We start from the raw sequence: 24,041 nt of genomic DNA on the forward strand, positions 1-24,041 counted from the left end.
ACGAATATGACTGCACATTTACGCCAACATCATCCTAGTGCAAAGACAAGTGGAAGCAGACAAAAACAGCCAACACGCATGCTACAAACTTTACCAGAGTCATTTAGACAGCCGTTAGCACATGATTCTCCCTATGGGGACCTGATATGTTTAATATGCTGCTGAGAATATAGCCCAGAAGAAGCATATAGTATAGCTTTTATTTTGGAAAGAGCCATGTCTCTGTAATAAACTCTCTTTTCCAAAGATGAGTGATTTCTCCATCAGATAGATTTCCCTTTGTTGTTTCAGCAACATTAAATTTAAAAACTGTACGTTTGAGTTAAAATATATATTTATAATTTTAATAAATGACAAATTAAAAAAGCATGAACATTTTTTTGTATCGAAAAAATATCGAACCGTGACACCAAAGTATCGAACCGAACCATCGTTGCACCCCTAATAGATAGATAGATAGATAGATAGATAGATAGATAGATAGATAGATAGATAGATAGATAGATAGATAGATAGATAGATAGATAGATAGATAGATAGATAATCTCTGAATCTAATTTAGCATCAAATGTAGGCTGAAAATAATATACTGAAAACGGCTGAGCCACACTGGCATACAGACAAGGTGGCAAGGGCCTGCTGCCAACCCTGTCAACCCGATTACACACATACTACACTCACACACATAGACACAGACAAACACACAAACTTGTGATGTTTACTTAGTCCACAGGGCACACACATAGACACAAATACACAGCCTGGCACAGCATCAAGGTGGCATGGCAAGGCAGTGCTAGTGGCCTTGTCAACTCTCGTAACTTCCCATAGGAAACACAGAGGCATTTAGTCCTGAAAGTGTACATCATTTGTAAGAAGTTGAAAAGAAAGAAAGACAAAGTGAATTTTGGAGGTAAGAAGAACATACAGAGTCAGCAGAAGTAAAACTGGAAGAGAAGACAGACGTAAGACATTTTAAAAATAGAGAAGAGACATAACTCAAGAAAAACAGTAATACGAAAAAGAGCATACAAGAAAAAAAAAGACAGCAAAAATATTGTTGGCCAAGCAGCATAGCAACAGATGGACAAACTAAGGAAATCAGAGAGGGAGAAAGACTGAAAAGAGACTGGTGGAGTGAACAACACAGACAAGTAGAATGAGGGAGAAAGGTGGAGTAAAAAGACCATCTGCTGTTATTGGGACACTCCAGGCAATTTTGTATGATGCTGTGTGCGTCTGTGGATGGGTAACTCAGTGTCTCACTGTCACTGCATGTGTACATGTGGGTAACAATTGTGTGTTAGTTTTTGTCTGGCAGTGTTTTAACAAGAGACTCATCTAAAATACACATAAAGGTTCAACGCATTAATGTGCATGTTTGCAACAGACTACAAATGCAGACTGACAAATGACTCGTTTCTTTTTTTGATCTTTATCATGACACTATGCCTAACTACTCTGTCTTCATTTGTTAATTCTGACTGCTCTGTAACCTTTTAGAATTTTACTGAAGCTTTTAAATGACCAGCTTTCCAAAACCTTATAAAGAATGATTTTACACGTTAATCTTAACACTTATCAGGTTATGTCACTATAATAAATCCTTTTATAAAACTGGTATGTACAAATTCTTTCAATAAAAAAAAACATGCTTCTTTTTTTATTACATGAAAGGTTCTTCATTTGTAAATTTTAAATTTCTGAATTAATTATTGCATATTTATTTGTTAAGTGTAACCAATGACACACAATCTTATTAGCTTTGCACTACAACACAGAAACCGAGTACTGTCCTCACGGCACAAACAGATTTTAGGTTTCTGTTAATGGCAGATGGTTGAACAAGTGGATGACGGATGGCAAAATCATTTCCAATATGTGCAGCCTCTTAAATAAAGCCAAAGATAAAAGCAAATACACATCAGTGCTGGAGACAAGCCTGGGACAAGCTACAGTGTTTACTGAACCATTTGCACAAATCATAGTGTTAACAGGAGATTAAAGTAAGTTTGACTTTAACTGTGTGGTTCCAATTACACACAAAGGTGTACATGTCACTGACACATTATTTGTTACCAGTGTACTTTTATTTCCACAATTATTTTCTATTTGGAATGATTGTACACTATACAACTTTACTGACAAGTTTTGATGTGTATTTGGGATTATTGTCCTTTTGGAATTATGTCCAAGTTTCAACCATCATGCTGCTGATCTGAGGTCAAGCTGAAGACTTTGGAAGACTTCCTTCTTCATTATTCTATCCACAAATATTGCAGTGATTTTGCTTTAGTTCGCTTTAGTTTATTTTTAGTTGCGTATGTACTTTTTCATAATTATCTGAACCGCATGTAAATTTGTACATTTGCTCACTTACAAAGAGATGAACAAGGGGGAGACTGAGACAGTAAATACTGCAATTTCTTCATGTAATCAGGAAGTCTTCTACAGTACACAGACGTTAGTCAGGGTTCTGTGCTGGGAACATTTCTATTTACATTATACATGCTTCCCTTAGGCAATATGGCAACGCATGTACATGCAGTGGCTCAGCACTCCAGTGATAGTGGGGTCATTTATGCTAAGGCAATATTAGGTCGGTATTCTGACTTTGCACCATAATTTCATTGTACAGTCTTGTCCAATGACAATAAAGTATATTATTTTATCTTATCTTATTACAAGGCACTACATACATTTTACTGTCACGTAGACCAGCTTTATCTCCATGAAGACAGATAATAAACACCAATTATTCAAACTATAGTTATATATTACAGACATAAAGGTCTGGATTAAGGCTTCAATTTTTTCCTTCTTCTTATAAATTGAGACAAAACTGAGGTTATTGAACTCAGCCCTAAAGATGTTAGAAACACAATGTATAACCAGATGCTTACTCTAGATGGCATTACCCTCGCATCCAGTAACACTGTGGCGAATCTCAGAGTTATTTTTGACCAGAATATGTCCAGAATGCTGCAGCAAGAGTACTGACTGGGTGTAGAAAGAGAGACTATATTTCTTCCATATTAGCTTCTCTTAACTGGCTGTAAAATTAAATATAAACTAATTAAATTAAAAAAATATTTTCCTCACATACAGGGTTTTGTGTAATCATGACACATCATATATTCAACTCCCAATTTGGTTTGGGGAGAGTCAAATATCCTCTCTATTTTTAAGATTAGGATTACCGTTCTATTTGATTAAACTTATATTCACGGCTTGATCAGGTGACACTGAACCAACACTTATGGGGCCATTAAGCTAACCGGGTTGCCTGTGTCTTGTGGCACATTGGCTGGTTGTGCACCTCCTGATTTTTGTAACCTGGCACATACCGCCACAGCAATCACAGCTGGATTGAAAACATGTGTATACAATCGTGTTGGTTTTTACCACCATTTCAATGATATTCAGTACAGAAACCCAGAGACATACAGATAAAAACTTTTATGGAAAAAACTTTGCAAAAAAACACTTGACAAAGTCTTGACTTCCGGTTTTGACTTCTCCGACAATAGCAGCACTTATGTGGCCTTATTCTCTGAGTGGCAACACCTATTATTCGGCAGAATACTGCAGTTGCTTCTTGTGCTGATAACGGAGGTTATGAAAACAAGTGACTGTGAGACGAGGTTGAGGCGGTGAGTGAAGTGACCATTCTGGCAGGTATACTGGCGCCTTTAATTACACTGCAGTAGGTCTAGACTGCTGCAGGCTTCCCATGATGCACTGATCATTTCTTCTTCACTGACTTCTTTTTCACTCTCCATGTGTTTATATACAACGATTGCATTTACTCATTAATCATTCATTTTAAACTTTCTATTATGTGTATCTTTTGTCATTTTTCCCTCTGCTCTCTTGTCTTTTCCCTCAGCCACAACTGGCCACGGCAGATGACTATGCCTCCTGAAGCCTGGTTCTGCAGGAGTTTTCTTCCTATTAAAAGGGAGTTTTTTATTCCCACTTTTGCCAAGCACTTGCTCATAGGAGGCTGTCTGATTGGTGGGGTTTATCCTGTAATATTGTAGGGTCTCCACATGTCAATAAACAGCAACTATACAACAATGCAATGAAGTCTTTGAAAATACTACTTAAAGAGGAAAACATAAAAAAGACAAAACACTTGAGCTGTAACTAGGGCTGCCACAAACGATTATTTTGATAGTTGACTAATCACCGATTATTTTTGCAATTAGTCAACTAATCAGATCATGCATCCATTGGACGTAAAACGTTCGGCTTATTGCACCAGCATGCATCTGCTCTTATATAACTATCATTAGCTTACAGCTTGAAGTGTTTAAGGTATGTGCTAACTAAAAATAAAGACAAGATGATAGTTTATTGAATTTTAATGAAATTTGCAGATTGTTTCGGTGGAGTTTAATAAACTCAGCCCTCTGCTTCTTGCTATCTAAAATAAAACGGGACACCGGAGTAAATTCTCGAGCATCTCACACTTCTGATAATCAGTTGTCTGCTTGACGTTTATTCAGCGGTGTAATAACCATAACTTTAATCTCAGCCAAACCAATATACCCAGGAACAAATAAAATACTGAAAAAAGCCAAACAATAACATTTTTAAGTTATCTAAGTGACTTATATATCATGTTTAACCTGAGTAGCGAAAGACGGCGGTGGGTTTGAAAACGATTTGCCGGGAGTCCGGTGTTCTCACCTTGAACCCCGGCTAGCTATCGAGCTGGTGGGTAACCACTGCATTTTCTCCGAAAATGAAATTTACACAGTCACATTCTCGCCTGAAAATATGTTAAACGTTTATTTTGTGACCCAGAAAGAAAAATAAGAGTAATATTAAAACTAGCTGCCGCCATTGTTGGAAACTGAGCAGGGTTGCGCTATGAATTCTGGGATAGTTTGGGCCACAAAGTATACACCCGACCCATCCTTCAAATCTGGGGAAATGAAGGGCGCATTTGTCGGCCACATTTGTCAGAGTCTTCGAATTTGGACAGTCTTCGTCGTGCTGCTGTAATGTAATCAGCCTACAAATGCGGGCACAGGAGGATACGGTTCCTGAATTTGGACACAGCTACGATACCGGACACTGCTTCTTCTTCTTTGAGGTTTAATGGCAGCTGGCATCCTTGTACATGCAGTGCTGCCATCTTCTGTTTCAGTCCGTTATTACACTCTTTAATCCTACTACTTATTCCTGCGTCTTTTGGGATCTTACAAAGCTTCAAACGACGCGTCGACTATTAAATTAGTCGTCAACGATTTTGATAGTCGACGTAATCTTGATTAATCGTGGCAGCCCTAGTTGTAACACAGTCAAATCAATCCAATTTCCCCCCTAAAAATGAATATTCAAATTACAATCTAGCCTATAGTTTTTATTATTATAGGAGCAACCTTAATTTATTTCTATAACTATGTATGGATGACAGTCTTTTACTCCAATTTGTACATGCTGCCTGTGGCCAGATAAAAATATCAACAAGTATAGGTGAGATATTATCTTGACAATAGTAATCAAGTCTTTGCCAACAACATTTGCCCACTCCTCATACATGCACAAATAGTCAGTCACAGAGATGTTTTACCTGACTCACATCTTATCTGTCTGTTTTTACTGTTACTCATACTGTCATCCACACGCTCACTCTGGCCCTTCTCTTCATCACTCTGTAAGCCTTTTAACCCACTCATGTGCCCGTTTATACAGAAATATAACAGAGCTCAGGCTGGCATACAATAAGCACACACACATTTTTCAAAACTGTACATCAGTATGCCAGTGATAAGGAGGCACGGCATGATGTTAAAACATTCTGATCCACAATTTTATGGTAACACCTCTGCATCATTTACAGGATTTTTTTTTTTACATATCATTGACTTGGTTACCACTCTTTTAAATAAATATGCAGCCTCACAGTCAGAAACTAACATATAAAGCATAAGTCAGTACACTCCCATACATCCTGGTGCATACATAAACACAACACTTGCATACAGAAAAACCTGAGAAAAAGTTTCTGGGATGGTTAAGAAAACCTAAGGTAACTGAAAAGAGGTTGCTTAAAGTTCCAGTGATTCTATTATTACTGTGGTTAATTGCCAATAGCTTTCTTCTGAAGGTAAATTAAATTTTAATTAAGGGATTAATTAAGGCATTTAAAATAGCTACAACTTGATGGCTATCCATTGAGTTCAATGTTGATATCTACTGTTTCTTTTTAAGGGGCATTATTCACTTTTTGACATTCTAGAACTCTACATTGGGAGATTTTGACATAGTAGTAATAGTGTTAGTCCTAAACACATCCTATGTTCAAAACTTTCTAGTAATATCCATCTTAAGTCAGTTTACCTATGGGTATGTTGTGTTTATCAAAAAACAGATAAATGAAATCTGTCTGATTCAATAATTCAGAGGTAACAAGTGAAAATATAATTGCACGGCCACGCTGTGCTAATTATATATTTTAAAAAATAAATGTAGAGGTAGGAATTGCAATTAATATAAATCTCAAAGTATTCACAACATTCCTGAACAGAAATAGGCCTCTGCACCTGGGGTGAGGGTGTGGCCATGAAAACAATGTGACATGCCATTGGATGTTGGGACACATAATAACATGATGCTAAGCATCGGCCAGTGAATGTGAACAAGGTCGCGGGTATGGCAGCACTGTAGGAAAAAATCCTAATATAAAAGTATTTTACTGTGCATTTTACAGTTTTGTTCTGTTCTTCTAGAATATCATTAAAGTTACGTAAATAGATTGTGATTTCACATTTCAAATGTAAATTAACGTTAAATCACTGTAATGTAATAAAACATAATTGTCATGATTATTAAATGTATCTGTCTGTACATATGCATATTTAGATTGTTAAAATACATTCACAAATGTATCATGATTTCACAAATATCTGTCTGTTATTTGAAAGATTGAACTGTTGAATTCAAATGTAATGCTATGGAAAAGTATATAAACATGATTCCTATAAGCTTGTGTTACATCACATAAGTATTATTATCATTGCTATTTGCTATTTAAACACTCTCCATCAAGGCTTTGAATGTGATGTCACATCATGCCAAAACGCACCACTTACATGGTCACCACCAACAGACTCCCTGTGGCACAGAACCCCTCCCCAATAAACAAAAGTTGGGGCGATCGTGGCTCAAGAGTTGGCAGTTCGCCTTGTAATCAGAAGGTTGCCGGTTCGATCCCCGGCTCGGACACTCTCGTTATTGTGTCCATGGTCAAGACTCATCACTTACTGGTAATGGCCAGAGGGGCCGATGGTGCGATATGGCAGCATCGCCTCTATCAGTCTGTCCCAGGGCATGCAATCAATTATTATGTAAACCAACTGTTAACTGTATATTTCTGTACATTTACATATTACATATTATGTGCCACATTCATTGACCTTGTTTATAGGTAATTTCATTGTTTGATCACGTTAAAATGATTTTTAATTTAATGTTTAAAATCACTTGAAAAGGCAAGATCCCATGTAAAATTAGCGCAAAAAACTGTATTGTCATTACTGGAAATAATCGTATTTTTATGAGGAAGTTATTTTCTGTTATTTTACAGTAGTATTTTGGCGCCCCAGCTGCCGGAATATTACCGTTTTTTTAAGATGTTTTTTGTAACAGTGTAGTTGTAGAGACACAGACTTTACCCCTTGTATTTTCTGCTTGTCTGCACACACAGAGCCTTCTTTTTAATTTTAATGTTTCACACAGACACACGCATACAGAGAGACATAAACAACACACACAACTGCACCTAACTACCCGAATGCACAAACAAATAAAGCCACCGTCTGTTTGCCATACACACAAAGAGCTTACCTTCCATTCATATGCAGACAGAAGCCTTCTCCATCATCCCCCACTGTTATTTTCAAGTAAGTTTACAGTGCTCATAAACAGGTTTTATGTAGTCAATATGGCTGACTGTCTGGTACACGGTGTCCTCTACTCACAAGGCCTGACTGTCAATATAACAGTAAAAATCTCTGTAAACACCCTCTCTTCATACCACGCTGAATCAAATTTAACTGCCAAGTTAGTTGTTTTCGTCTAAGGTGTTTCAGATCCATTTTCGAAAAGGTTAAAGAAACAAATCCATATTTAGCTGTAGGCAGTTTTGTTAAGCATAAAATCTGTATGTGTATATTTCTATTACCGGTCATCACATTTTACAAGGAAACTCAAACTTTGAGCTACACGTTTGTCTATTACTCTTAACCCAGGCATCACAGTGCATTTTATATGTTGTCTTTGTGGGTACTTATATACTGTGAACAGCCAGGTGTTTCATGAATGGCTTTCTGTGACATACCCTTTTTCTGGAGTGGATCACTGATCCTCATTTGGACAGGTGCAAGTGCTTATTCTAAAAAACTGAGATAGTGAATTTCTGATTTGAGCATGAACATGAGCAATACCTCTTTTGCCTGATATCTGACAAAACTGTCACAATCAGTTTGTGGCATTAAAGCCATTTTTCTAAGTGATCAATAAAGATCAATTAACCTTGCCAATATATGCATTGAACAGAGGGAAGTATTAACTTAATGTAGTATCAGGCAAAATTTTATATGCCTGTAAATACATTTACCATGCAGTTATTAGTCTTACTATTATTCCCTGTTGCCCATTACTTTTTCTTCTTGTTATTACTCCACTTTGACTGAAGCACTAAGCTTGACATTAGCTTCACAACAGTTGATTCTCAAAGTTTACTTCAGTGCTATTACTTTTTCATTTCAGAAATTTATTTAATGCTGCGATACCAGATGAATCACTCATCTTGAAGGAGTAGAAAGATTCAAAGTTCTGGACCCAGGAAAGCTATAATTTTCATTGTAATAAATGACCATGTAACAGACTTCAGCATTGTGGCTAATGTGTTTTCTCATCAATGGAGCTTTGTGGCACAAAGGACTAAATTATATCACATCATAGATTCAGAAGCAACACTAATTAGTAATGTTACTTTGGGCTTTGATCTTTTCAAGGAATCTGTCGACCAAAGGAAAATGCAACAAATCAACAGCCTTACCCTTTAATGCACTCACTTTATCCTTCTTCTGCCTGACCAAATCTTTTCTTTTCTTTTTTTTCAGAAAGCCCTGAATAGGAACTTTTAACATATAATTGCCTCAGCTGCCCTGTCCAAGAAAAGATTCAGACCAAGGCCTACACAAACAGACACACAAACACGCATAGCTTCTTCTGCTGGTCTTTGAGTGGTCCCTAAGGAGAATCTACTGTTAGTAGATAATTGGTTTCCAGCCATCACAATACAGCCGTTCCTCCCTCCTATTTCTTTCTCTAAAGCAGTCTTAGCCTCCCTAGGTCTCTCCTTTTTACATTGCTGGTGCAGCATTTTGCAGTGATACTCAACTACGGACATAAAACATTCTCATCTTTTGTCAGATGTAATACTACAAGTCTACAAGTTATTTAGTTCCACACTTTTATTTAACAGTATTTAGCTGTTTTGTCATTAATGCTCAATTAAAATTAATGTTAAAGCAGAATGACTTGCAGAAAGCATTTAGGGCCTTGACAGTCCATCTGTTCTGCCTCTGTAGCCCTGGCCCACTTTCTGTAAATGTGTGGAGGGAAGTTCATATATACTGTTACTTTTTTTTCTACTAATTTGACCAGGAACTGATCATATACAGTATATGACAAACCCATGCTATTCTAAAACGCAGTGATTACAGACTCGGCTATCTGAATTCACGCACACATGGACTTCCTCAGTGGCACCATCAATTTTCTACTCACCTGCTACAGCAGACAAAAATTTCTAACTCTAAATATGGCATTTAGTTTTCAGCATCCCATATGGGCCAGTTACTATGACAACCCCTGCATTCATGTCCAAGCAGCCTAATATTTACTCAGTAGATACATTTTTGCGGACTGTCTCTGAGGTAGGTGATGATACCCACCAGGTGTTTTCTATATAACAGACTCAATCTATAATACATGAAGTAAATACAGCCTTGCAGAATTCAGGTCATGTGAATGCACTCATCTTAACTTTTTTTTTCAGGTTTTCTTACTCTTACATAGTGGTAAATATGAAGATGAGAAAATTATAACCATCAGTTATCCTAAAGGATCAAGTTCAGTGTGAACATGCAACCAACTAAACTTGGCATCCCCTTCAACTGTTTTAAGCCCACCATAAAACCAAGACTGCCAGACTTATCTTTATATTTTTTCCATGCTGTAGTGCCATTTTTTGGAGCAATTCAAGTTGCTATACAGCAATATAACTGTTATATCCAAAATTCTAACAATATATATGCATTAAGTCCATAGTAACTACATAAATTGCAGAAAAGTGCAATGAACTACAAAGAAATTGTTATAAATAATCAAGGTTTAATTAAAACGCATTGTGGCTACATTAAAATTGCTAAGTAGTTCATATTTTGTCATAGCTACAATGCGCAAGTGAGTACATCCAATACCTTGAAAGTAGGACATGCCTTATATTAAATTTGCTTCGAAAAATGTTGCAGTCAGACATGAGAAATTAGAAATGGTGTTGCTATTTTTAGGGATAGCTGTAGCTCAGGAAGCAGAGCAGGTCATCTGTTAATTGGAAGGTCAGTGGTTTGGTCCTGATGAAGCACCCTTGAGCAGGATACTAAACTCCAAATTGCCGATTTAGCCAATCTGTGATGGAAAGTGCTCAAAGGTACAGAATAAAACGCTGAACAAATTTTGTTGAACAAATTTGTCGACCATGACCTCTTCTCTATTCAGCCTTTTTGACTCTATAATGATGCCACCCAGCATGATTTTATCTGTTATCTTAGAAAAGAAAACATCAAAATGATTCTCTACTGTTTTCTGTTTCTTTCTTGCTTTTCACTTTAAAAAAAAATACAATAAACCAAAAATGTTCGTGTCTTCAGATTTTGGAATTCAAATATATTTACTTAACAGCATAACAGTAAACCTACACACACTTTTAGAGCAGAAGAGCATATGTGATTATTTCTGGTCCCACCCTGTCTATTCTAGGCAGGTCTTTGGAAACAGCCAGACACTGCTGTGTGGATATAACTGTGTTTGAGAAAAAAAAATAAGATGGGGGTCAGAACTGATGGAAGAAGAAGAAGGAAGGAAAGAGAGAGCAGAAGATGGAGGGGGAGACATGGAGTGAGAACAACAGTGATAGATTTGCTCTCTTGAGTGAGAGAGAGAAGGGGCAAGTAAGGCTAGGGATGAGTATAAAGTCATTAAGAAGCAGCTATAGCAAGAGGCTACTGGTCAATAGGTCAACACTTACCTGCAAGTGTCAAGCATTAAGCCGGCACCATCTGCACCTTTAGGGGTAATTTTTTGTGTGTCTAGGTGTGTGAGTGTAAGTGAGTGTGTAAAATGAGCAAAAGAGCTTTTTATGATATTTAGCTAACGGAGAGCAACAGTTAAAAGACACAAACACATATTTAAACACCTTCATGGTCAAACAAAGGATAGTGATGAGGATGGAGTAGCAATGGTGAAACATTAAAAATGGAAAAGACCATGGATTGGAGAACAGCAAGAAAAAAATTTATGAGACAGGTTTAAAATCATTTGACAGTGAGGAAAAATTATGTAGCCAGTGACAAGAGAGGCAGCGATGGAAATCACAAAGATAGAGACCATAACAGAGGAAGAGTGAGATGTAAAGACAAAGGAGCAGGAGGGTGCAGGAGAAGAGTATCCGGGAAAGAGAGAAAGAAACAATTTGATGCTTTTAGAGCTTGCATTTACGCACATGACAACTATCGATTTTCCATAGACTCTAATGGACATTATGGGTTCTATACATTCTTAAAAAGCTGTTAAACAATTTCCTAGTTGACTGCACACATATATAGACAAAAATATTAAATGCACTTACTAGCATAAGGAAAGAAAATCTTATAATAATATAATAGTAAGCTTTGGCATTGGTATTGTTTGCTATAATGCGCATTTGTACTATTGAAACCTTATATTTGCAGACATTTTGCTGCATTACTGCATCTGTTGTTAATTTGGTAACACAAACTTGGGGTCAGTGTTAAAAAACTAAATTTTTGGTAATTCTGTATTTTATGTTTCAATTTACTATAGATTGCAAACTTTGTCAACTATTTTTTAAGAAAATCTTTGCTTTTTTCCCCTCATACTGATACACACCAACACATCATTTCTGCTCTTTGTGTTCCTGCAACATTTGACTCTATCTCAGTCTCTCTCTCTCTTATACACGCAAACACACACATATACACGCATGCATTGACACACAGCCACAAAAACACTTCCATTCTGGTCTTGTCAAGTGTAATAGAAGACACTGGAGAAAGACAACAGGATAATAGGATTATTATTCTCCTCTAATCTCAATGAGTCAGCACCAAGCAGTTTGTGTGTGAGTATTGGTCCTGACTATGTACGTGTATATTATGGTCTGTGTATGTTTGCATTCAGTTTTTCACTTTAAAAAATTATGAACAATTGACAGAAAATAAATACACAATTACTTAATTAAATAACGAGTGTTGCCACAATACTGGAATTATTCATCACCAAAGCTACATGTAAAATTCTTATATTCAAAGAAGCTAAAGCTCATAACTGACCTGATAGTCACGTTTTCTAAACCTGAATGTTATATTTAATAATAATTTATGGCTTGCTGTAGATTAGAGGTTACCGTTTTTGCCAACTGTTGACAACCAGTTAAAATATCTTAGCAATAGGAGATTTTCATTTGCAACCAAAGTAGTGACCATGAGAGTAAAAGTGCTGTTGATTCTGCTTCCTGCCTCCAAGCAGGACCAAATGTGATTACATGGAACACACATGAGTTATTATCTATTAATTATTTCACATTGACTATTCAAAGCCATCATAACTGCTTTGGTGTCTCACTTTATGCTTTCTAGCTAAAAAAAAAAAAGTGTCCACTCCAGTTGTTTAGCTAGCTGTCCACATATAACACTATTTTCTCTCATTCTTTATTTGCAATCTTCTTGTTGATGAGCTGTTTCTTCACCTGCACTCTCCTGTGCACACACTAATTTAAGCTCCAAAGTAACACGTGAAAATATTCCTCTCAGTAATAAGTATTACGCTATGTTATATAGCAGGTAACAAAATTGTTACTAGAGAAAATACAACTGCATTTGTATCTGTAGAACATCATGTTTCTCTTAGCTAGTACTGCGTACCCTAAGTACTGTGTAAGTTATCATGTTGCTATTCATCCAATTTTTCCCAAGTACTTACTTACTACACTAATGACTTTGATGCTTTGGGGTCTTTACTTGATAAATTATTAGTACCCATTTCATTTAGTTTAGTTCCAAGCAAAACAGTTTGGCTTTAGCACATTTTCATCTATCAATGACATGTTTTCCTGAGAAAAGACTGATGTTCTTTAGCTAAGGGACTGTTGAATCTTAATGAATTAGTAACATTTTAGTTGAAGAAATAATAGGTGCAGCTCTGGCCAAGGGAAAACTCTCCACTCTCAAGTACTAACAAATTAGTTCCATTTTATCACGCAGAAACTCTAGCCAGGGGACTATTTAAGTTGTAATGGGTTGCACAATTTTATCTTGAGAAGACTGATTTGACCAAGGGACTCCAGAACTCTTTAGAAATTAGTATAATACTGAGCAAACCGTGGTTTGGGACTATTGATTTCTTGATGAATTAGTCTCACTTAACTTTGGAAAACCCCACATCAGCTTTAACTGAGGGACTATTGCATAAAGTCAAGAGAAGTTACTAATATTTAGAAGTCAGAAACATCTTGTGCTGGTGGAGCATGATATGTATGAGTCAGCATGCCAGAGTTGGCGTTAGAATGAGTCACAATGGATAATACTTTTATTAATAGAGCTAGTGTAGGTGGTAGTTGGTCACTTGCATATGCACACACATGCACATACAGAAGTGCAAACGCAATTCAGATAAATTTGATTGCATTATCATTCTCAGCATTCATAATTTTAGATATTTTACATAATCGGATACTTCTATTAATGTTCTCCACAGAGAAAGCGCTTAGCAGTAGCCAGCATAACTTATTTAAACATTGCATACTGGAGGGAAACCTGACATGATAAAATGGTGTTTCAAATGTCTTTCCCACAAGAAACATTGCTAGGAACCAGACAAATGCATCCCTGCTTCTGTGCCTTGCTCAAGGACACACTGAAATTTTCCTAACACTACAGTCCTGTATCTTGGATTGGTGGGGTAAAAACAGGCTCTGGAATGTCTTTAGCAATAATGAATCAGGAGGAAGGGTTGTTCATAGCACTGGCTTAGAGAGGGCAGGAGAAGGACACACATACAGACTATACCTTGTATATTAATTATTGTAGCCCTTGTAAGAGTGTAGACCAGTCATGTTTTACAATATTATAAGTACTACATTCACATTAACTTCCTGAACTAATGAAGTAAGTGTTTTAATTACATCAACAGAACCCAGAAGACTCATACTTAATCTCCACTATCAGTTGAAGCATGAAATGCTAGCTCCTATACTGCCTAGTAAATAACCACGTTGTGAACATGCTTCACACCTGCACATTGGAACAGAAGTTTTTCAGCTCACTATTCCAGTCTCAACTCCAAGCTGACATTTCTACAGTGACATCAAACCACAGAAGACATTATACAATTATTTTTCAGAGGCTGAGTAATAGTCAACTAAGCTGACCTTTATGTGCAAAAAATTAGAGTGCTACTTTTAATTTAATCAAAGGATAAATAAACAGGATTTTGAATGTGACCAGTCATTTTAAACCTTTGGTATTTGGCATTTTTGACACAAGTCTTTGCTATAAAAATATAGTAAACCTTAATGTGTAGCACTGCTGTGGGTTTTGATGCTTATGAGAGCCCCCTGAACAACACATCAATTTATACACAGCTCACACATGCAAACATTAGATTTCTACTTGGTCGTATCTTTTCCCAAATGAAAACTTGTAGGACATACCCATCAGTTTCGCCCATCATTCTATCCATTATTTGGGTATATTATCTATTATTCAGACTCTTCTCAGTTTCATCGTCCTATCTCTTCCCCTTCACTTACTCAGCAACAAGCTCTCGTTCCTCTCTCTCTCTCTGTTACTCTCTCACACTCTCCCATACACTCTGCGTTATCTGCTGTAAAGTAGATAAGCATCAGTTTTCAGCAGCAAGAGAAGAAGGATAATAACACACAACATGTTCATGAGAGGTAGAGGGTAGCAGCCAAAGTCAAGGTCAAATTGCATCTGGTGCATGTGTGTGTGTGTGTGTGTGTGTGTGTGTGTGTGTGTGTGTGTGTGTGTGTGTGTGATTTACAGTCCCATCTACCTGCCTTTATCTGTACCCTTATCTAAGCCTTGGCACCATTTCCACATAGGGACACAATATAAAGTGTTCACACAATTTCACACACACACACACACACACACTTTTCTGAGGACATGGTAAATCATGAGCTGGTGGATATGAGAAGATACAGAGTAGCCTGACTGACATGAATCACAGTTGTTCTTTACTTAGCAGCCCCTGTCGTTTGTCTTTCTTCTCCCTGTTATTTATTTATTTCATTATTTTGCATTTCTTTTCTCATTATCTCTCATTTAGTCTCCTGGTCACTCTTCTCTTTATATCCCTGGCATCCACTACACAAATATTACTTTTTTTTCCTTTTTGTTATCGTTATTCATTTCTCATTTCCTGTTGATTTGTCCCTTAAGGTTTATATCTTCCTCCTTTTTTTGGGACTGAATAATAACTGCTACTTATCTAGGGACTTTCCAGAAGGTTCAGTATAGGCTCATATTTTATTGTTTATGATTTTGTGTTTTGATTTACTCACATATGATCGCATATCACTTTTTAAACTCAAGGGGATATCAGCAAAAATTGAGGAAAATGTTTAGACAGATCTTTATGGCACACTATTTGCCAGCAAAAACACTATAGGCTGCATCCACATGTACACAGGTAATTTGGATAAACTTAGCTTTATCTTTGTGGTTTGGCATTTTTATCCACATGTAAATGACACTTAAAACTGAACTTTTGATAAAAACTCTGCCCGACTCAAGATTTTCATAGGTTACATTCCTACATTTACATGTGGACAAGGAAAACGTCAAAGTTCACCACAACCTCCTTTTCTCATGTCAGGCTGTGCACCATGTTATTCATTCTGGGCTTTTGACTGACCAACATGTCTTCACAGCAATATATCGCCACCTATCAATTAAGTTGTGTGTTTTGTGTTTTTATATAGACTCAGATATTTTTTTCTAAACAAACTCAGAAAAATCACCATTTCAAAACATATTCTAAAAATTACAAGTAAAATTATTAAATCCAAAATTGCATAATAATGCATATGTTTTATAAATATTAGATCAAAAAACTCTGCTGCAACTGCATTAAGTAAGTTTTGTTTGACTCACTGGCTGTATTTGGAATATTTGGACTATATTTGCCAGATAGATAGATAGATAGATAGATAGATAGATAGATAGATAGATAGATAGATAGATAGATAGATAGATAGATAGATGGGGTGCAACAATACTCGCATCGATATTGAACCGTTTGATACAGTGCTGTCGGTTCGGTACGTATATATATCGATGTATTTATTTTATCAACTTTTCTTCTGACGATGCTGTCTGTGTTGAGCGCTCAGTGGATCTGCGTTCGACTACTGTGCCTAGGCTGCACTGTCGAGCGCAGATCCACTGAGCGCAGCGCAAGCTAGCAAGACAGAAGCTAAGCTCATTGCAACATGGTAAATTGAACCTCCCCCACCCTCATTCAGATGTGGCCTTTGGAATTATCTTGGTTTTCATATGAAGTATGACCCTGATGGTAAGTGCGTCATGGACAAAAGTAAAACAGTATGTTGGATGTGGCACGCAATGCTCAATTGGTGGGAACTAGTGCATTATCGCAGTTAGGTAACTTGTTAACGGAGATTTGCCCATTATAGCATTAATGTCATTTTAACGAGATTAACACTGACAGCACTAGTGGGAACACAACAAATATTATGACTGCACATTTACGCCAACATCATCCTAGTGCAAAGACAAGTGGAAGCAGACAAAAACAACAAGCGCACATGCTACAAACTTTACCCGAGTCATTTAGACAGCCGTTAGCACGTAATTCTCCTTATGGGGACCTGATATGTTTAATATGCTGCTGAGAATATAGCCCAGAAGAAGCGTATAGTATAGCTTTTATTTTGGAAAGAGCCATTTCTCTGTAACCCTCTTTTCCAAAGATGAGTGATTTCTCGATCAGATTTATTTATTTATTTTTTATTATTTTGTTGTTTAAGCAACATTAAATTTAAAATCTGTACTTTTGAGTTAAAATATATATTTATAATTTTAATAAATGACAAATTAAAAAGGCATGAACATTTTTTTGTATCGAAAAAATATCGAACCGTGACACCAAAGTTTCGAACCGAACCATGAATTTTGTGTATCGTTGCACCCCTAATAGATAGATAGATAGATAGATAGATAGATAGATAGATAGATAGATATGATGTTGCAGTGGTTAAGACTTCTTGATTTTTATTCATTAAATTTGAAAAACTTCACCCATAGAGTAAAACTTGTTAAGATTTACATTCTTATAGATGTTTCACTTATGGCAGCAAAGTAGCAGAGTTCACACTTCTAGTATTCATAGAAATATAAAGGTCATTCAACTGAGAACAATCTATCGTGTTTTGGTTTTTTTTTCCTTTGCACTGCTGGTTCTGCCCATTGCTTCTGCCCACCAGGTCGCTTAGTGAAAATGCTCTATTTGGTTTTCTAGGAAAATCAGTGTACCAACATCACAATAGGTGAAAACAAGTAAGACACCATTTATCTCTCCTTTGCAGGCATTCATTGTAGAGTTGATGACCCAAATCTAAGTCCCCACGGTTCAGAGGCATTGCATTGCTTTTGTGTGTATCTGTGTGTATCTGTGTGTTTACAAGGTAAACACAGTGTTTTAAAACTTAGGGGGTAGGAGGTGAAGCTTTTCACTGAGGGAGAAATACAAAAAGGTAATCATTGTGCACCTGTGCCTCAGATGCATATGTCTGTACAAGTTGTATTTGTGCTTGTATGCATAAATTTTGCATTCTCTCTGTGTGTGCAGACATTAATGCCTGGCTGTTTTTAGACATGCTGAGTGTAGACACCTCACTGCATGTTGTTGCACTTTCTTATGCAATTGTGTGACCACGTATATTCACACACATATATCCAAACACACATACTCACAAACACAGTATCGGGGAGCTACTTATTCTGTGATAAAGGCCGAGCCAGAGGGAACCCAGTAATTGAACTCCAGTGAGCGAAGCTTGAAAGCACCGTGCCGTATCCAGGGTAATAAGAAAAAAGTTATTATTCACCTCAAAGACACACACACACACACACACACACACACACACACACATTCACAACAGAGCACATACAGTGGAATGTGCACAAAATGCCAGACTTAAGCAGAAACAACAACATGCCATACATACAACTAACTCAGAGGCCTGCAGTTACTAGGTTTAGACTCTACTACTGAGCCAAGTTTGAAGGATGATGAAGATCAGAGAATGGAGCTGTTGCATAAGCAAATAAACTTTGAAATTATTGACTTTCACACTCTCTACCTCCTGCTGTTCTACTGAATAAATCAGAGCTCTCTCTCTCACACATTGACTCTCTTTTTTGTCTCCCTCTCTGGATGTATTTAGTACATTCACAGAAAGGAATCTACAATGTGTTCAGCTATCACTTGGGCTGCAGTACTGCAGTCTGTACTCACACACACAGGCACATTTGCACACAGCATAAGGCAGGGTACGAGTGCTTGTATAAAAACTCTGAATACATAAATGTGCAGCAGGCCTGTATGGTGGTGCATGGAAGTTCTTGTGTGTCATTTTTACTGCAGTCTTTTTTTCTTCCTAAATCAGCCACATAGGCTGTCCATAGGCTCTTTGCTCCTTTGAATCCATTCTTCATGGCTGCATTCTCATGGAACCAAGTGCCAACTGAACCCAAGCGCTGACATGTTACATGCTACTTGGAGGAAAATGCAACCATCTTCCCAAAATGTAATCATCCATAGTCCTCTTCATTCCCTGTCCACCTCACACTTCAATACATAACAGCCTGAGCCGTGACTAACTGTAGACTTATTGATCCACTGTGACTAAAACTGTATTGATTTATTCATCAAGATTTCTTGTCTGTTTGTGTGTATGTGTGCCAGTGTGTGCTTGTTTGTGTGATCTGTCCTCAATGCTGGGTTTGTATGTTAAATATCACAAAGAAAGTAATTTTATAAATGTATCAAGGAATTGCCTCATTGTATATGCTGTCTTCACGAGTTTGGGCCTAATGTGCATGTGCGTGCTGATAATGGATTGCATTTATATAGCGCTTTCCAAGGCACCCAAAGCGCTTTACAATTCCATTATTCATTCACTCTCACATTAACACACTGGTGGAGGCAGCTGCAGTCGTAGCCACAGCTGCCCTGGGGCAGACTGACAGAAGCGAGGCTGCCATATCGCGCCATCGGCCCCTCTGGCCAACACCAGTAGGCACCAGGACAGAGAGCCCAGGGATCGAACCGGCAACCTTCAGGTTACAGATGCGCTTCCCAACTCCCTGAGCCCGAATGACAGAACATGTATGGTTTACCTTATTTGCTGACTTTTTAATGGGCATCTCATAGTGGTGCAATGGATCATAAGTCTCACGGTTCGGATCGGATCATGTTTTTTTCGTCACGGATCGGATCAATTTTCGGATCAGCAGAAAAAAAGAAGAAGACAAAAATTTTACTCGCCATTTACTTATTTATGGATTTTTTTGCCTATTAAAAACATTCAGCTCAAGACTCATTCCATGCAATTATATAAAAACAAATTAAGGTGCAATATAGGGCAGTACAGGGCTTTCTATCTACCACTCTGCTGTGATATAATGAGCGGTCATGGTCACGTAGCTTTCCGTTGCCTTGGAGGTCCACCCATTTGTAGTTAGGGCAACAGAAGATGCGTGGGACAGCTTAGCCATAACTTTAAACTTTTCCTGCTCATACATGCTTGTAGTGATCTTGTCACTGAAGTGGACGCGCAACGGGATGTCATAGCGTGGCTCAAGCACGTTCATCATACTTTAAACTAGTGCTGTCAGCGTAAATCTCGTTAAAATGACGTTAATGCCATAACTGCATTAACGCAGCAAAATCTCCATTAACTAGTTACCGCGGATCGCCCCGTGCATGGGGCTGCATGGTGTCAATGAGTCAACTAACGCGTGGACTAGTTTAAACCCCTTGTTTTGCACAACGGAATACAGCTTCCCGTCTGCAGCTAAACACCCCAGTAGCTTTTGTAATAACTTTAGCCTGGTCGGATTGGGCAGCAAAGGGCTGTTTAAATACCGCAAACTCTTCTGCTCCTCCCCTTGGACCGCTAGCGCTGACCATAACTATCGCTTGACTGACTACGCGCACCATACACATACTTTTTTCTTCTTTTTCGAATCTTCGGATCACGTGCCGAACCGTGGAGTGGATTGGTTCGGATTACGGATCAACGGTGATCCATTGCACCACTAGCATCTAATCATCTAGTAATCATTTTTATAACTTTCATGCATGCATACTTTCACACAGACAGACACACAGATGCGCACATATAATGAAGGACAAACATGTCAGGACACAGATGGCATGTCTTACGCCAATACTACCTGGAGAATTGTTGGGACTGTATATATGAGTACCGGAAAGAAATTGACATGGAGTGAAAGCGGACTTTATTGGAATTCAACAACAATGCAAGGTAACAGGTTCTTAATCAATATGTAGTGAGGCACTTAACATGGAGAGAGCTGGACGTGTGACATCAATTGCTGCTGAAATGCCAGGAAAAGCTACATCAGATGGTAAGCACTGGTAGAGATAATGATGTTGTTTGCGTAATCATAAGATGAAGGGCAAAGTCCAATCTGTTCTCTCTCCAGAAGTATCCTCCTTCTACAGTTATCTTTCAATGAGAAAGATAGTCAGACAGATGTCAGGGGAATTCCCTGAGAGTCTGGAATAGATTTGAGGAGGCTTTAGAAAAAAACAACAAACGTTTGTGTGACAAAGTGGGTGAGAAGACCATTTGTCTATATTCTTAGTTAACATTCTTGTTTTGATTTAACCATATTTCACATGTGGTCTGCAATAGGCAAACATCTACTATCCCAGGTTTGTTTATGTTTTGCACTTTTACAGATTATATAATATAACATCTTGGTTTAAATCAATCTCTACAAGTTTGTTAAGTTAACATGTTTTTATTTCAACTGTTAATTTGTATTGTTTAGAACTCACCTTACCTACCTGTCTTCCAGAAATAAAAGGAGGAAATGTAGTTTTACGTCCTGCTTTATAGCTTCTGGGTTCATCTGAGGTCACAGGAAGTGCAGAAGGGGAAGAACTCTTATAATTTAATAAAGTTGATTTTAGAGGGTTTATGAAGAAATAGATTTATTGTTGTAATATGTATTATTTACACCACAGAGTTTATGTTGCCAGTAAAGAGGAGTAGTAGAGGTTTGAATATAATCATGTTCATCTTACCTACCTACTGAATGGAATAGTCCAGAGGAGAAATTGTTTGGTTAAGTGGACTATTTAAGCAGAAGAACTCAGGTGTTTCAAGAGAAAGGTTCAGGTCAGTATAGCTGTGTGTGTGTGTGTATGTGTTGTGTTAGTCCCCATAGGGAAATACTTCCTCTGCATTTAACCCATTCACCCAGTGAAGCAGTGGGCAGCCACCAATGCAGCGCCCGGGGAGCAGTGTGTAGGGACAGTACCTTGCTCAGGGGTACCTCAGGGTAGCCGTTCAGTGGAGCTGAACCCCCGACCTTCCGATCATGGGGCCACCACTCTACCCACTGAGCTATCCCTGCCCCGTGCAGTTTGACCTTAATTTCCGTTGAATAAGTTCAGTTATGTTTATTTGAACTGAGTTAATTATAGAGTTGAGTTTCTTATTTGTTTCTTTGTAAATATTGTTTGGGTCACAAAATGGTAAATAAATCACTTGCTACACTGGACAGCATCAGTCTCCTGCACTTCTTTGACCGCTTAAGTCAAGTCCTACCACAGTTTGTCTCATAACATGTGGTTAACATTATGATATATATGTTTTTCTAAATTTTGCCAAGTAGTTTCCAATTCTTAAATCAAACCCCTAACCTAACCAAACAGTGACAGAAAAGAAAGTTAAAAGTTAAAAATGAACGTATAAGAAGAGTAACCCCAGATGGTATTGAAACATGTGGTCTTTGCTTGGAAGTCATGTGATCATGCCATCTGTCATCCCACCTGCAGACTTTTGGTGATTGTTGTTCTTCTTTATCTGGAAAATGGTATGGTGCAGCAGCAGTGTTGGGTAAGTTACTTTAAATTATTAACTTAGTTACATTACTAGTTAGTTCTATCAAAAGTAACTCAGTTACTTCAAGTTACTCGTTACTTTCAGAGTAACTAGTTACTAGGGAAAGTAACTTTGGTTTTACTCAGAATTCTCTTGTTAATGTGTTGCTTCCAAAACTGGATACCCAGCAAGACTGCCAGTCTTCTAGCTTGCTTACTTGCCACAAGTGCACTGTGCCACCTACCAATAGAAAGGAAAAAATAATCTGCATATTTCCACGAGAGAAATCCCACACCTGAACCGTCGTTGTTCGCCGTCATGATTCAGCATCATGTGCGCTTTTTGTTGTAAGATTCAAATAATTATTATTTTTTTAAAGCTAGACATTTTAAATGAGAATAAGAAAGAAAAGTATATCTTTGTGCCCCCCTTTCCCTGGTAATGCCCTACCTGGCCTTCTGGCAAAACTTTGCTATATCCGCCCCTGCACAGTTACCAGCTGTCAGCTACTTAGAAAATGATCCTGGTGTTATTTGTCTCTCAGAAACAGTTCATAACTTCCCTTCAACTCATTCGTGTCACCCAAAAGATAAACCTGTTTCTCCATCACCTGTTCAGCTCTGATGATTCAGTAAGGACATCTCCTGGTTTCATCTTCATGTTTCCCTCTCACCACATATCCAAACAGATATCATGACCAGCAGCTTTTACAGCTGTGGCTCCAGCAAACATCAGCTGATACTAGAAAGTAATATTAAATAAATTCTAATAACAGCTGATCAAGCTTAAACGTGCTACTATGGTTAAGCGCGACATCCGCTGGTTTCTTCTTTCTGGCGCAAAGTGGGCGATAAACAAGAGAGAAAAGCCGATCAGCTGATCATTGATCAGTTTCATGATTGAAGTAGCAACAGGAGAGAGAGGGGGAGAGAATGAGAGGAGAAGAAGCAGCTATGCAACAAAGATACAGAATAACTCCAGCTTTGTGTCTTTTTCAGTGTAACTGAAGTATAGGATAAACTGTGTTTCTTTTCACCTCAATACGAAACGCATAATATTTTCTTTGACTACGAGACAATTCAGTTTTTTACGGGACGGTTGGCAACTCTAATAATTAACCTTATGAACAAAATAAAGTTCAATATCAGTAACATCATAGTGTGTGAATGTGTGTGTGAATGGGTGGATGACTGGATATGTAAAGCGCTTTGGGGTCCTTAGGGACTAGTAAAGCGCTATATAAATACAGGCCATTTACAGGCCATTTACCCACCCAGCTGTATAGAAACTCCGTCATGCTAGCTAGTACTCAGTACAAAAAAGTCAGCATAACGAAAATAAACTCCACCCAAACTTGGTTTATATCTGACCCAGATAGACTGCAGGTCATAACTTCTTACCTGAAGTTCAGTTCACCTAACACTCGGGCCGGTGGCCACCTCGGGTCTCTGCTCCTGCTTCCGGTTTCCCTTTTCCTCATCCACCTGCTGGCCTCCACCACTTGCTGATGCCACCACACCAAGTAACG

The 24,041-nt window shown here is 37.8% G+C and overlaps 1 protein-coding gene across 1 annotated transcript in view; it reads right to left on the reverse strand.

Annotated features, from left to right (window-relative positions):
* LOC113023928 (zeta-sarcoglycan-like) overlaps positions 1–24,041 on the reverse strand; it is a 384,596-nt gene that overhangs the window by 266,068 nt on the left and 94,487 nt on the right. The gene's annotated exons all lie outside the window — the stretch shown is intronic.

The sequence above is a fragment of the Astatotilapia calliptera genome, chromosome 6 (assembly GCF_964374335.1).
Source record: "Astatotilapia calliptera chromosome 6, fAstCal68.1, whole genome shotgun sequence".
Taxonomy (NCBI): domain Eukaryota; kingdom Metazoa; phylum Chordata; class Actinopteri; order Cichliformes; family Cichlidae; genus Astatotilapia; species Astatotilapia calliptera.